Source organism: Schistocerca gregaria, chromosome 4 (genome assembly GCF_023897955.1).
Source record: "Schistocerca gregaria isolate iqSchGreg1 chromosome 4, iqSchGreg1.2, whole genome shotgun sequence".
In the NCBI taxonomy this organism is placed as follows: domain Eukaryota; kingdom Metazoa; phylum Arthropoda; class Insecta; order Orthoptera; family Acrididae; genus Schistocerca; species Schistocerca gregaria.
The window spans coordinates 490957949-490973337 of NC_064923.1; the positions used below are offsets into that span (position 1 = coordinate 490957949).

The 15389-nt window shown below is 39.5% G+C and overlaps 1 protein-coding gene across 1 annotated transcript in view; it reads right to left on the reverse strand.

Moving 5' to 3' along the window:
* The window catches only part of LOC126267779 (uncharacterized), a 185794-nt gene that overhangs the window by 110523 nt on the left and 59882 nt on the right, over positions 1-15389 (reverse strand). The window lies entirely within an intron of this gene.

Here is a 15389-nt window from a genome sequence, read left to right on the forward strand (position 1 = left end):
GTGTTTAAACTCAGTACAGTGTTCCTCAAGCCACTCCGTAACAATTCTGGATGTTTGGGGTGTCGCATTCTGGAATTACCTACATCCATCGGAATGCACACTGGACATGACTGGATGCAGGTGATCAGACACAATGCTTACGTATGTGTCATCTGTCACAGTCATATCTAGGCATATCAGGGGTCCCCCATCACTCCAACTGCACATGTTCCACACCATTACAGAGCCTCCAACAGCTTGAACAGCCCCCTGCTGACATGCAGGGTTCATGATTGTCTCCACACCCTTACATTTCCATCAGCTCGATACATTTTAAAATGAGACTCCTCTGACCAGACAATACGCATCCAGTCATCAACAGTCCACTGTGAGTGTTGACGGACCCAAGCAAGGTGTAAAGCTTTGTGTCATGCACTCATCAAGGGTACACAAGTGGGCCTTTGACTGTGAAAGCCCATATTGATGATGTTTTGTTGAATGGTTCACACACTGACACTTTTTGGTGGTCCAGCACTGCAATCTGCAGCAATTTGCAGAAGGGTTGCACTTCTGTGAAGTTGGTCTCGTTCTCACAGGATCTTTTTCCGTCCACAGTGATGTCAGAGATTTGATGTTTCACCGGATTCTTGATATTCACGGTACTCGTGAAATGGCCGTATGGGAAAATCTCCACTTGATCACTACCATGAAGATGCTGTGTACCATCACTCATGTGTCAACTATAACACCACATTAAAACTCACTTACATCTTGATAACCTACCATTGTAGCTGCAGTAACCAATCTAACAACTGTGTCAGGCACTTGTTGTCTTATATAGGTGCTGTTTACATATCTCTGTATTTGAATTCAAATGCCTATACCAGTTTCTTTGGCACTTAGTGTAGAACTGAATACACGCCAAATTATCAGTTAGTACTTGGCAGTCAGCATGGGCATTAGTATTTTTTTCGATGAGCATACAGCATGTCTTTTGTCTCTATAGTCCTAAAATGTTTAATTGTGTATTTTTACTGTTGTGTTAAATTAAAGTGTGAAATAAAACAAACATGCTCTGATATCTTCACTTTTCAGTGCAAAACCCAGTGCCTGAGTTCATCTTTTAGTAAAACAATGAGCACTTTGTTAAAGTCAAACAAAAAGTTGAGTACATATTTCCCTGCATTATTATTCACCAAACTTTTTATTAAATGATTTCTTTTTCATTGAATTGTAAAAATGTACTGTATTAGCAATTTGTGATGCTAGAAGAGTACTTAATTTGGATACAAAACTACAAGAGTTGTTTTTCACGTAAGTATGGAAAGGGGGTCATTTCACTCTCTTTGATATAATGTTTATATTTTCATCTCCAAATAGTTTGTCTTTTTTCCTTGACTGGTGTTGAATTATGATTCACCTTTCACTGATATCCTAAGCTGGCCCTTAAGTTTATAATTCACCTGTTGTTATATGGGCTTGATTAATGCATATGTTTCATTCTTGTACTTCATTTTCCACTTGAAGGGGTAGTATATGGTTACAGTGCTACTTAATTTTAAAATAATCATTCAATGTTTATCCCAATCTTTTGATTCTGATCACTCACTTTTGTCTTTATGTCACTGTAGCACAAAAATTGACAGATCTTAATTGTGACAGACTGGATGCAGGTGATCAGACACAATGCTTACGTATGTGTCATCTGTCACAGTCATATCTAGGCATATCAGGGGTCCCCCATCACTCCAACTGCACATGTTCCACACCATTACAGAGCCTCCAACAGCTTGAACAGCCCCCTGCTGACATGCCCATGCTGAAGATTGTTCTCTGCCAGAGGAAAGATGTAACAGCTGAGTTTTTTGCTTTTTAATCTTGTAAACACATGATTATGACTTCTGCCGTGATAACCACTATGGCACAAGATATATACCCGCTTTAAACTGTTGGGTTAATGGAGACATGATACTCCATAACTTTGATTAGGTTTTTGTCAGTTGTTTACACAATCTGATACTTACCTTTTACACAATTGCTCTTGCATCTTTTTCTTTTCTGTAATTTGAACTTGGCCTAAAGTGGAGTGACAGCTGGCCCAGTTTGTAAATATACTTATTGAGAAAGTTGTTAAAAAAAGAATGGGCACGATTTTTTTCATGATAAAATACTTTTATTTGTTGCTTGATAATACAATTGTTTACAAAAAATGTTATCCTGGTAATTCAAACTTAAACTGTCCAAATTAATGTAAGAAAATACCTAACACATGAACTATACATAAATGTAGCCTATGAATATTTCAATTTACCCTTACATTGAAGGAAAATTACATTATGAAGGCAGAGAACCTTCACTAATAAAAACTAATGAACACAGTAATTTACCTGGTCAGACTAACTTCAGAAAATTACTTTATGAAAAAAGCTTTCTCTAATGAAAATTAACTAGCCTGCAATTGAAAAGCTGGCTAATTTTTTTTTAAAGAAAATTCATTTTAGTGCTTTATCATGAAGATGACAAAAGAAACAGTAAATCTATTACTAACACACCTTGTTCTTCAAAATGCTGAAGGATTATTTCGACAGCCTTTAGTTCCTAGCATGCGGAATTTTAGGGTCTTGTATGGTGGAGTTCTCAACATCAATGTCTTCAACATTTTCATGAATTTCATCATTAACTGTGACAGCAGCAATAATTTCTGCATCAGACATAATGTCTTGCTCAGCATAGTTCTGGAACCACTCTTCGACTTCATTGTCATTGGCTTCTTCATATCCATGAACTTTGCTTGCAGGTCAATTAAGTTCACCAGTGAACTCATTCCCAATGTGATCAAGGATTTTTCTGCAGAAACAAATAGTGTTAGTGATTCTGACTCATCCCAGGAGTCCACCACCCATCCAGCAACACTAAATAATTCAGTTTTCTTTAACTTCTGAATAACACCATGACCATCATCATTTGCAGAAAGAAGGGAGGACAACAGCTTGAACCTGTATTTTCTCTTGAGACTAATCAAAACTCCTTTGTCCATGAGCCAGCACAATGCTGCAACATTATCTGGGTGTCAAAATGAGAGAGCTTTCCTTGACAGGTTTTTAGATGTTAAAACTGCTCAAGCAATAGGACAAATACTATTTAAAACTGTTCTTTGAAAACTGCACTGCTCAGTCAGGCATTTTACTGGTGTCAGTATCGAACTGAAAGTTTATCCATTTCATTGAGCCTAAATGCACATACATTCTTTGATTTTTCCAATGAGATCATGTTTTAATTTGTGGTCACCTGATGCATTACTACTGCATGCTAGAATTGTGATCCTCTCCTTGCTCCTCTTAAAACCAGGGGTTCACAGTTATTCCTTGAAAACAAGAACAGTATCAGGTAACAGTTTATAACTTAATACTGTTTCATCACAACTGCACAATTGCCCTTCAGACAAACCATCAACTTCGATAAATTTTTTGAAACTTTTCCTTGAACTGAAACATACCTACCATGTCACCAGATAATTTTTCCCCACAAATACTAAGCTGTCAGCTGTCAGACACCATAGCATCTTTTTTACAATGATCAAACTAGGTAGGGCTTGTGACAAATTTAGGATCACTGGTTTTTTTTTAAATTCTTCATAAAATTAGAAGGCATTATCTTACAAGATAGGCCTACTAATTTGGGTGTCCTTCACTCTTGTTTGGCTAAATAAAATGTAATGTGCTTCAGTTATCTCACTAAACTCACTTCTCTTCATACTTTTCCTGATTTTCAATTCTTCTGTGCAAATTTGCTTAATGCAAGACTCAATTTCCATCCACTTCTTCCATTCACCAATCATACTTTTGCACATTGTGAAGTCCTTAGCCACTGCAATGGCACTTCCCTCCTTAACTAGTCTCTTTAGAGCCCCCAACTTTTGCTCCATAGACACGATAGCCTATTTCTTTTAATGGAAGATGCCTTCATGGAGTACTGTACTGTAAAACATGTTAAAACTTATGTAACATAGCCTTGCATTGTTTCAGTAACCACTACTTCCCAGTTGTCATTTATCTGTTTGGAACAGCCAGCGACCATTGGTCACAGCTCTGCCAGGCCTCAGCGTCCAGTTGCAAGAAACAAGGACAGTAGCAAATTACTTATTTAGCTTTTCTGTGGGCTTTCATAGTTTAATTCTTAAAGCCCTTGCATGTTTTTGTATTCAAAAAGTTTGATTTCAAACACTAACAACTCTAAAGTGTAAATTCATGCTATCTGTAGTGCAGTTGTTATTTGTTTGTTTTCAACAGGCAGCTACAAAATTCAGTAAGGCACCAGCCTCCATTTCAGATACACCAGTAGAACAGCAAGTTACATTTTTGACTTTCTCTGTGTGCTTTTACAGTTAATTCTTAAGTTAGTAGGACTAGGATGGATGGAATGTGTGTGTGTGTGTGTGTGCTGTTCATGAACAGCTGAAGATCTTTTTGGCTGTGATCAGCCAACCTCAGGCTGCTGCCTTGAGATGCAGTGGTGGTGGACAAAATAATGCATCACATGGGACACTTGTTTCACCCTCAGGCCCTGCTGTTGAGGCACCTTTCAGCATATCCAACACGGGGGACCTGCCCTCACCACAGGTGAGTGCCACATTGTAATGCATTCACGTCACATCAAGTGGAGAGGCATGTGAACACTAATTGCCTTGTCTCCCTCATTTCACCCTGTGATTGGACAGGTGGTCATTCCTTCAGCAGGGTCTGAGCCGGAACACAGGGACAAGGGTTTGATACTTACTGAGAGTTTCAATGTTAAGTGTATTATGGAAATCCTTATGGAAATAGAGCTGCCCAGGACTGGAAAGAAGTCCAATGTGTGCTTTATATGTCTACTGAGAGGTCTCATCCAAAATATGGAGGAGGGTTGGCCTGTGGCTATTGGGAGTGCAGAGAGCAGCCATCTCCAAGTTGTGGCTCATGTTGGTGCTAATGACACCTACTGCTTGGGTTCTGAGACCATCTTCAGTTCATACAGGTGACTGATAAAATTTGTGAAGACTGCTGGCCTCACTTGTGGGCGCAGCTCATATTTTGCAGCCCCATACCCAGAATTTTGTGTTTTCATACCCAGAATTAATTGAGTCCTTTGGTTTTAAAGCCAAGTGAAGGTCTCAACAAAAGGTTGCATCAATTCTGTGATGGTCTTGGCTACAGATTTATGGAGCTCCATTATGGGGTGGAGAATTGTACGACTTCTTTCATAGATGAGGGGGTGCAATACATAAAGAAAGCAGATACTCAGGCAGCAGAGCATTTGTGGAGTGCACATGGAGTTTTTTTTAAGGCTAGATGGTAGTTTGAGGTCCTCCAATGAATGGTCACCACTCAACACACAGAGAGTGAAATAAGACCATGTACAAAGTAAACAAATTATGACTGACAAAACTGTTGAAGTATTCGTAACAGTGTCTGTGAATTCATAGCTCTCCAGGAAAGCTATTGTCCTCAAATTGTTCTCATAACTAAGAGGTAGCTAAATCCAAAAGTAAAAAGCTGTGAAATATTTGTAATGGCATGAACATATAGTGAAGACACAGATTAGATGCCACATGAGGAGAAGTGTTCATTGAAGATGACATAAATATTGTGTCTATTGAGGTCAAAATTGAGTCTAACTGTGAATCTGAATACAATTATTGGGCCTAGGAGAGCTCAAGTTAATTATTGCACGCTTTCAAAGGCCAGCTAATTCTGCCATAACAGTTGTATAATAATTTAAAGAGATCTACACTCAGTAGTACAGAAACAGCCAGCTCATACATTATCTGCTTTAATTTACTGAGCATTGACTAGAAAGTCTATGGATTTACTGCCAGTGATATGGACAGATGGGCTTGTAAAGTAGTTTTGAACACATTTTTTGAAAACTGATTTTATCAGCTTGTTAGACAACCCACACACAACGTTTTAGACCTTACAACTACAATCAGGCCTGAAATTATCAACTGCGTCATTAGAGAGGCAGAAATTAGTGATCATCATATTATTGTAAGGATGATGGTTATTAAAGTTAATAAAGCCATTGAGAAGCCTAGGACAGTATTTTTGGTAGAAAAAGCAGATAAGCAGTTCTTTGCATCCCACTTTAGACAATGAGTGGACATCATTTAGTGCCAATACGATAGACACAGAAGAATTATGAGCAGAGTTTAAACTGATAGTAAATCAAGCTTGGAAAAGTATACACAGAATAAGTGGATCAAGGACAGAAACAACCTACTGCAGTTTAATAAAAATTCCAGAAAATGCTGAGGAAGCAGAGACTGTTGCACTCTCAGTTCAGAAAAGAAGTGTGAATGATGACAGCAAAAGTTGATAGAAGTTAGTGTGTCAGTGAAAAAATTGATGTATAAGCCACACAACAATTTCCACCATTAAACCTTAGTAAAGGATCTTGCCAAGAACGAGGGAAATTAAGGTTTGCAAAACTTGCCACATGGATCAAAGGCATCCATCCAGTCACTCGCTGGCCAGTCTATTGTGGCAATAGAAGATAGCAAAAGTAAACCTGAAGTTTTAAATTCTGTGTTTAGAAATAGTTCATGCTGGAGGACAGAACAAACATACCTCATTTGAGCAGTGCATTTGACCATTGCACAGATCCTATATGGAGGACATAGTAATAGACATCCCAAGCATAGAATAGCAACTGAAAGACTTGAAAACTGTTGAGTCTAGGAATACTGCATACTTGGTTCACTAGACAAACAAGCAAACAACTCATAGTAACGAGTTTTATTACAACAACACAATTTCAATACTTAACTTTGATAGATGTCTTGCAAGCAAAGTGCGACACACAAAGCAGTCTTTTTCAGAATAGACAAACTCAAGTCTGTGCTACATAGAGAGTCCTAATGAGGTGGCTAACTCTGAAACTGCTTATTGAAGTGGCTGCTATCAAAGTAGGCCGCCACCTTTTAGGCACAGCACTTATGTCTCCTTCACACAGGGGCTGGGGCCGGCACTGACTTTACACCGTAACATCTGACAGTCATGAATTTGATTGTGATATCAGCACTGCAATCTATCTGGGCCTGAAATGGGCCTGAAATGAGACATGCATCTGCCAAGTGGACAAAGGATCTCACCTCAGGTCCACTGTCTACTGCCACTAAAAACCATGGAAAACACAATATCATGTGACATGAAGTGATACTTGTGGCCTTCGGTCAGCACAGGGTGCTGAGGAGGGTGGACCAGTAGCATCAGATGGCATCAGCTGTGAAGCAATTCCATGGGCGCAATGGTCCATCTCACAGACACAAGTGATAGGAGGCAAGAAAAGCTGCAATTCTTGATACCTGGTGTTTGTGGTGCAAAGTTTGGCCATCTGCTGCTTGAAAGTTCTGGTAAATGTTGCAATTCACCATTTGACTGTGGATGGAACAGCAGTCTTGCTAGATGCTGTATGCCATTGCATTCACAGAATGTTTCAAATTTATTTGATGTGAACTGAGAGCCATTGTCTGACACTATGACTTCAGGCAAACCTTTGAAGCAAAAGATAGAGGACAATGCCTGAACTGTGCTATCTGACATTGTCGAGTTCATTGGCAAAGCAAAAGGAAACTTGCCATAAGACCCTGCCACAATCAACCAACAAATTTTCCAAAGAAAGACCTGTAAAGTCTATGTGCACATTTTTCCATAGTGATTGTGACTTTGGCCAAGAAGAGAACTTTTGGAGCAGAGTGGACTAATTTTCCACACATGCGTGACACTGTGACATCATCTGTTCTATTTGGGTGGCTGTACCCTGCAAAGAACAGTGTTGATGCACTTACTGTTTCATATGAACAATTACCCAGTGTCCTTGGTGAAATAACTGCAACACTTATATTTTGTAAAGCTTTAGGGATCAACACACGTGACTGCCCATTGTCATTTTGAACAAGAATCAGACCCTGCTGTATAGCAAGGCCACACTGATGCACAAAGTATTGGCACACTATAGAGATCTTTAGGCTATGCAATGAGGGAGGCCAAAATGTGTGAAAGTATTTTAGCAAAATATTCAAATCTGAATCAGCTTCTGTGGCCTGTGCAATTTTCCTATATTCAGCGGAAAGGATTGAAGCAATTCAGAATCATGAGTATCAATGAGACAACAAGATGCAGCAGAAGTGCCAAAGTCCATATAAGGGCAAACAGAAGATGTGAAAGTGTGTCCACATTACCATGTTGAGGTATTGGATGATACAGAGCCTCATATTGGTATTGAGACAACAATAGAGTCCATCATTGCAATTTTTGGGCACTTCATACAGGTGCCAGCTGCATTGGATGGAACAAGGACTGCAATAGCTTGTAATCTGTTACTAAATATAATTTTCTGCCATACAAATAGTGGTGGAATTTAGTGACACCATACACAATAGCCAATGCCTCTGTTTGTGAATAGTTACACTGAGATTCGGACAACACTTTTGACTCAAAAGCAATAGGCAACACAACTAGTTTGTCAGGATCAAAGTGAACAGCACATTGATCAATGAGCAATGCACCTTTAAGTTTCTGAAAAGCTTCTTGGCACTCATCTGTCCAAACAATGAGGATGTTCTTGCAATGGAAGCAATATAATGGAGCAGCAATTTGTGCAGCATTCGGTATGAACCGAATATAATAGTTCATTTTCCCTAAGATTGACTGCAATTCTTTGACATTGCAAGGAAGTAGCCGGTTACGTATGGCTAACAAATGCAACTGGAGAGGATGTACAACTTGACTGTTCAAAAAATCACAGTTGGCCATTGCACACTTTAGTCGTGCATTAGATTACATACAAAACAAAGCACACAAATTTGCAATGCGTTTTTCAGGTGTAAAACCTGCTACAACAACATTGTCCAAATAGTTTGAACAGTTTGGTACTTGAGCAGTCAGCTGTTCCAAATATCATTAGGTTGGGTTGGGGGTTGGGTTGATTGGGGGAAGATACCAAACTGCGAGATAATCAGTGTCATTGTATTAGGGAAAGATGGGGAAGGAAGTTGGCCATAACCTTTCAAAGGAACCATCCCAGCATTTACCTGGAGCAATTTAGGGAAATCTCAGAAAACCTAAATCAGGATGGTCGGAAGCAGGATCAAACCATCGTCCTCCTGAAGGCAAGTCCAGTGTCTAACCACTGCGCCACCTTGCTTGGTATACTGTTGGAAAATGGTGGGTGCAGAAGCACTGCCAAAAGGCAAATGCAAATCTTTAAACAAGCCCTAATGAGTGTTCACAACACACATGGTTTGAGATTCTTCATCTAGTGTTATTTGAAGATATATGTCACGCAAAGAAATTTTTTAAAAATAGCAACCAACACCTAATCTGTCCATGATATCCTCTGGGTGTGGCAATGGATAAGTATCAATCACAGTTTGTGGGTTAACTTTAGTCTTAAAGTCAACACAAAGGTGAATGCGACCTGAAAGTTTGGGGAACAAAACCAGTAGACTTGCCCATTAACTAGCTTGTATGGGTGCAATAGCTTTTGCTATCTTGCAATTCTTTAAGTTCAGTAGCCGCTTTGTCCCATAATGCAATGGGATCAGTTCTGACCCAGCAAAATTTTGGCTTAGCTAGATTAAGAAAAGGCAAACCTACGTTTCTAGCATTTGTAGACTTGGAGAAAGCTTTTTATAATGTTGACTAGAATAATCTCTTTAAAATTCTGAAGGCAGCAGGGGTAAAATACAGGGAGCGAAAGGCTATTGACAATTTGTACAGAAACCAGATGGAAGTTATAAGAGTCGAGGGACATGAAAGGGAAGCAGTGGTTGGGAAGGGAGTGAGACAGGGTTGTAGCCTCTCCCCGATGTTACTCAATCTGTATATTGAGCAAGTAGTAACGGAAACAAAAGAAAAATTCGGAGTAGGTATTAATATCCATGGAGAAGAAATAAAAACTTTAAGGTTCACCGATGACATTGTAATTCTGTCAGAGACAGGAAAAGACTTGGAAGAGCAGTTGAACAGAATGGACAGTGTCATGAAAGGAGGATATAAGATGAATATCAACAAAAGCAAAACGAGGGTAATGGAAATAAGTCGGACAATGCTGAGGTAATTAAATTAGGAAATGAGTCACTTAAAGTAGTAAAGGAGTTTTGCTATTTGGGGAGCAAAGTAACTGATGATGGTCAAAGTAGAGAGGATATAAAATGTAGACTGGCAATGGCAAGTAAAGCATTTCTGAAGAAGAGAAATTTGTTAACATCGATTATAGATTTAAATGTCAGGAAATCGTTTCTGAAAGTATTTGTATGGAGTGTAGCCATGTATGGAAGTGAAACATGGATGTTAAATAGTTTGGACAAGAAGAGAATAAAAGCCTTTGAAATGTGGTGCTACAGAAGAATGCTGAAGATTAGATGGGTAGATCACATAACTAATGAGGAAGTATTGAATAGGATTGGGGAAAAGAGGAGTTTGTGGCACAACTTGACAAGAAGAAGGGATTGGTTGGTCGGACATGTTCTGAGGCATCAAGGGATCACCAATTTAGTATTGGAGGGCAGCGTGGAGGGTAAAAATCGTACAGGGAGACCAAGAGACGAATACACTAAACAGCTTCAGAAGGATGTAGGCTGCAGTATGTATTGGGAGATGAAGAAACTTGCACAGGATAGAGTAGCATGGAGAGCTGCATCACACCAGTCTCAGGACTGAAGACTACAACAACAGCAGCATTGTATTTCATAGCAATATGTTTTAGCCTTGCCTAAACCTTCACAAAAGATTACTTTTGAATACATTGTAGGAGTGAACAGTAACAACAGTAGTGGTCAAGACAGGTCACCGTAATAAATAAATTGTGATCAAGACTGTTTTTGACAGTAGTTACATTGTCTTTGGCATTGAATGCAGTTACTGACAACTCATTGTCCTGAATTTTAATGCCAAACAAATAAAATGAATCAAGGCCAAATATGTTCTCACAATCATATGTTTGTGGCACAGTAAAAACCACAGTTCACATATGCAAGCGATACATAGCCAGTAAAGTACACTTTCTGAGAACAGGAATGTCTTGCCCATTATATGCTGTCAGGTGCATGCTAGTTTTAGACAGGCATGGGAGCCTAACAGTTCATATGTGTTATTATTCAGCAATGTAACTGAAGCACACATGTCCAACTGAAATTTCACACATTTTCCACTAAGCTGCAAATGAACAAAAAGTTTGTTGGACTGGCATAGCATGGAAGAAACTGTTTGCTTGCTAGTTTTGCTAATGCCAGCAGCAGGCTTTCAATACACTGCACTGATTAAATGGGCCTTGTGACTACATTTTTGTGAGTGGGCAGAATTCTTATTCTTATGTTTGTTGCGTTGCAAACATATGGATTGTATGTGACCTTTCTTGCCACAAGCATAACACTGTGCTTATCTGGAGGGGCAATCTTGGTGTTTGTGCCATGAATACCACCAAGATCATGACTTAATTCTATTCACTGATGTAGACTCCTGTTTATAGAACTGCTTAAGTAGCTTGGCACTGTGTACTGTTGCTGCCTACTGGTCGAGTTGTGAGCAAGGGATGACCCAATTTGACAAATTGTCAGCTGCTCAAATTTATCAGCCACTATGGCACCTGAATCATACTGATGTAGAATTTGCACTACGTGATGAAATGATGGATCTGACTGTTTCAGAATCTGTTCTCTAAGCTGGACATCAGTTACACGGTACATAATCACATCATGCAATTAAAATCTGAATGTAAAGCACCACAAACACACTGGAATTTGCATTTCCTCGTCATACCCTGTAAATCTGTTACCCACTCACAGTAAATTTGTACTGACCTTTCCTTTCAACGAAAGAATTGGCACCTAGTTGCCACCACATTCACTTGTTGGTCATAATAGTTAGTTAGAGAACCTACAACCTGATCATATGAACGTTCACTCCAATGAACGTTCACTCCAATTTCAGGATGAGGTGAAAGGCTGCACTGCTGCTTTTGACAAAAAGTAATGTAGTTTCACAGTACCTAATATTTTGTGAGAAATGATGTGGACTTCATACTGTTGGAACAGCTTGAGGCATTTCTCTTCTTTTTTGTGAAACTCATGAAAAGGTGGTATGGCAGTTGGAGCTACAGTTGTTGCATGTTGGTGAGTTACTGCTGTACTGTGTTTAAAAGGGTTGCAATCTGCTGCATCTGAAACTGAAACATTCTGTGTTAGCTGCATTTCATCTATAGCTTGTAGCTGAGGCACCTGAGCAGGGTTGGGACAGTTGGGTTGCTCATTTTGGAATAGGCAAATGCAATAAATAGACAATGCAAGCAATAAAAAGAAGTACACAAGCGAAGAAAATTTCTGGAATGCCCACCTGAAAACACTGAATAGAAAAACTCTATAAGACACACTGTTCAAAAAGGTAAAGGCAATCCTGCAGAGAAAAGACAAGGTAGAATTAAGCTGCCAGCAAAACACAAAAGCCCATGACAAAAAACAGAGACAATCTGTGGCATCAGTGACTCTGTCAACATGGTGTCACTATGGTATTCATTCACCTTGTCCACCTGCTTAGCTGTGTGGTAACATGCTTGTGGGCCTGATTTCGATTCCCAGCTCGGTTGGAGATTTTCTCCACTCATGGACTGGGTGTTGTGCTTTCCTCACCATCATTTCATCCTCATCACCAGTGCGCAAGTTGCCCAATGTGGCATCAAATGAAATAAGACTAGCACTTGGAGGCCGAACTTCCCTGAATGGGGCCTCCTGGCCAACGATGCCATATGCTCATTTCCATTTTTTTCATTCATCTTGTTACCAATGTTGTTGTGTCTAGGACTCTTGCATATTCAGTATGCTAGACAAACAATCAAACAACTCGTATTAATGAGTTTTATTAGAACAAGACAATTACAATACTTAACTTTGATAGATGTGTTGCAAGTGAAGGGCAACATACAAAATAATCAGTCTTCTTCAGAACAAGTCTGTGCTACATACAGAGTACTAATGAAGTGACTAACATTGAAGCTGCTATTGGAGTGGTTGCTATCAAAGTGGGCCATCACCAGTCAGACATGGCACTTATGTCCTCTTCACATAGGGGCTGCTGCTGTCACATTGTCATCCTGGAGGGAGGTCAGTCAGCGTGTGATTGGCTGATCTCTTCTCGCAGCAGTCTCTTCTCTGTCATTCCCAACTGGTGTGCTGGCACTGACTTTATGCCATAGCAAAAACAAAACAAAAATCCTAATTCTGTTTTACAGAGAGTGCTCCACATTATGGGCCCCATACTCATCTTGCATTTATCACAAATCTTTTACCCAGTGCAAAGTGACAGTCAAAAAGTGCACATGACTCCTAGATATAAGAAGGGTAGAAGAACAGACCCACAAAATTACAGACAACATCCTGAACATCAGTTTACCGCAGAATTCTTCATCATACTCCAGGTTCAAGTACAATAAATTTCCTTGGGGCTAAAAAGCTTCTGTCCATTAATCAGTACTGATTTAGAAAGCATTGCTCATTCAGAACTCAGCTTGCCATTTTCTCAGGTGATATCCTGTGAACCATGGATGAAGAGTAGTAGGCAGACACTACATTTCCAGATTTCTGGAAAGAGTCTGACATGGTGCCCCACTGCAAATTGTTAACAAAGATCTGAGCATACAGGTTAAGTTCCCAGATATGTGTGTGGCTCAAAGATTTATTAAGTAATAGAGCCTAATACATTGTCATTGGCAGCATTTATTCATCAGAAACAAGGCTCTAGTATGCTCCAGGGAATTATTATAGGACCACTTTTATTCTCTATATACATAAATCATCTGACAAATAGGATGAGCAGTGAACTATGGCTGTTTGATGATGACACTGTGGTATACAGGAAGGTGTTATCACTGAGTGACTGTAGAAGGATACAGGATGGCTTAGACAAAATTTCTAGCAGGTGTGATGAATGGTAGCTTGCGCTAAATGTAGAAAAATTTAAGTCAGTGCAGATGAGTGGGGAAAACAATCTTGAAGAGAGGAAGAGAGACTGCAGAGAACAGTATGACATTACATAAGTGGTTAAATGAAATGAACTACACTGACACACTGGGAAGCTGTTGGGAGGAGTAGACAAGGTAGGGGTAGAGGTGTAAGTGGGATAGGGGCAATCAGAGATTGAGGCCAGGATTGCTGCAAGGATGACTCTAATGAACACAATACAAGGGAGATAATACAATGGTGGTTTGAAAAGTTCTTGGAATCATCACAAGAGGTCAGTGCTAGTGCAACAAGTTGTTCATGTGATATTCATTGGACTGTTGCCTGTAAACATGTGCCACGTCAGTGCTCTTGGAAGAGAGCTGTGGCAATGACTTGGCTCTGTTGTTGTTCCCATGAAGTGATTTGCGAAGATTGGGGGGGGGGGGGGGAGGGGGGGGGGGGAGAGATGAGATTCGAGCAGTCATTAAGTACTTTGTAAAGAAAGGTATAAAGGCAAAGGGTATTCATGCCAATTTCCAGAATACACTGGGGGACTCTGCTTCATCATATTCAACTGTTGCCAAGCGGACAAATGAATTTAAATCTGGACAAATTAATTTAAATCTGGCTGGGAGAGCTTAGATGATGATCCACACTGTGGTCAGCCAAGATGTGTAACAACTCCAGAAATCATTGCAAAAGTGCACAAAATGGTCATGGAAGATACCCAATTGAAATAGCATGAAATTGCTCACACTTGCCAGATGTCTTCTGAAAGAGTATATCACATTTTAACAGGTGAATTAGAAATGAAAAAAATTACCTGCAAGGTGGGTGCTGCAACTCCTGAAACGCGCCCCCACACATGCTGTCACCACAGCAAAATGATGTGAACTAAGGTATGAATTGTTGCCACACCCACCTTATTCACCTGATATCACTCCGTCAGACTTGTACCTCTTCCCAAAACTGAAAATTTTTCTTGGTGGATGAAGATTCATTTCAAACAAAGAACTGATAGCTGGTGTTGACAACTATTTTGCAGGCATGGAGAAAACTCATTTTCGAGATGGGATCAAGGCACTGGAACATCGTTGGACAAAGTGCATTAATCTACAAGGAGACTACATTGAACAATAAAGAAAGTTTCAGTGATGTAAGATTTTTTTTTTTTTTTTTTTTTTTTTTTTTTTTTTTTTTTTTTTTTTTTTTTTTTTTTTGTATACTGTTCCGAGAACTTTTCAAAACACTTTCATAATGCAGAACACGAATTGCATGGCATGGGTGGTGAAGATGGCACTGTGAAACCAGCATCTCATCAATTCAATTTTTTGTATGTTCCAACCTTTGAGCAATTATCGATGCAGATGATGGGCGTGGGTACTATGTCTATTATGCCTAGTAAAACACTATAGTGTTCAAACCAACTTCTGAATTG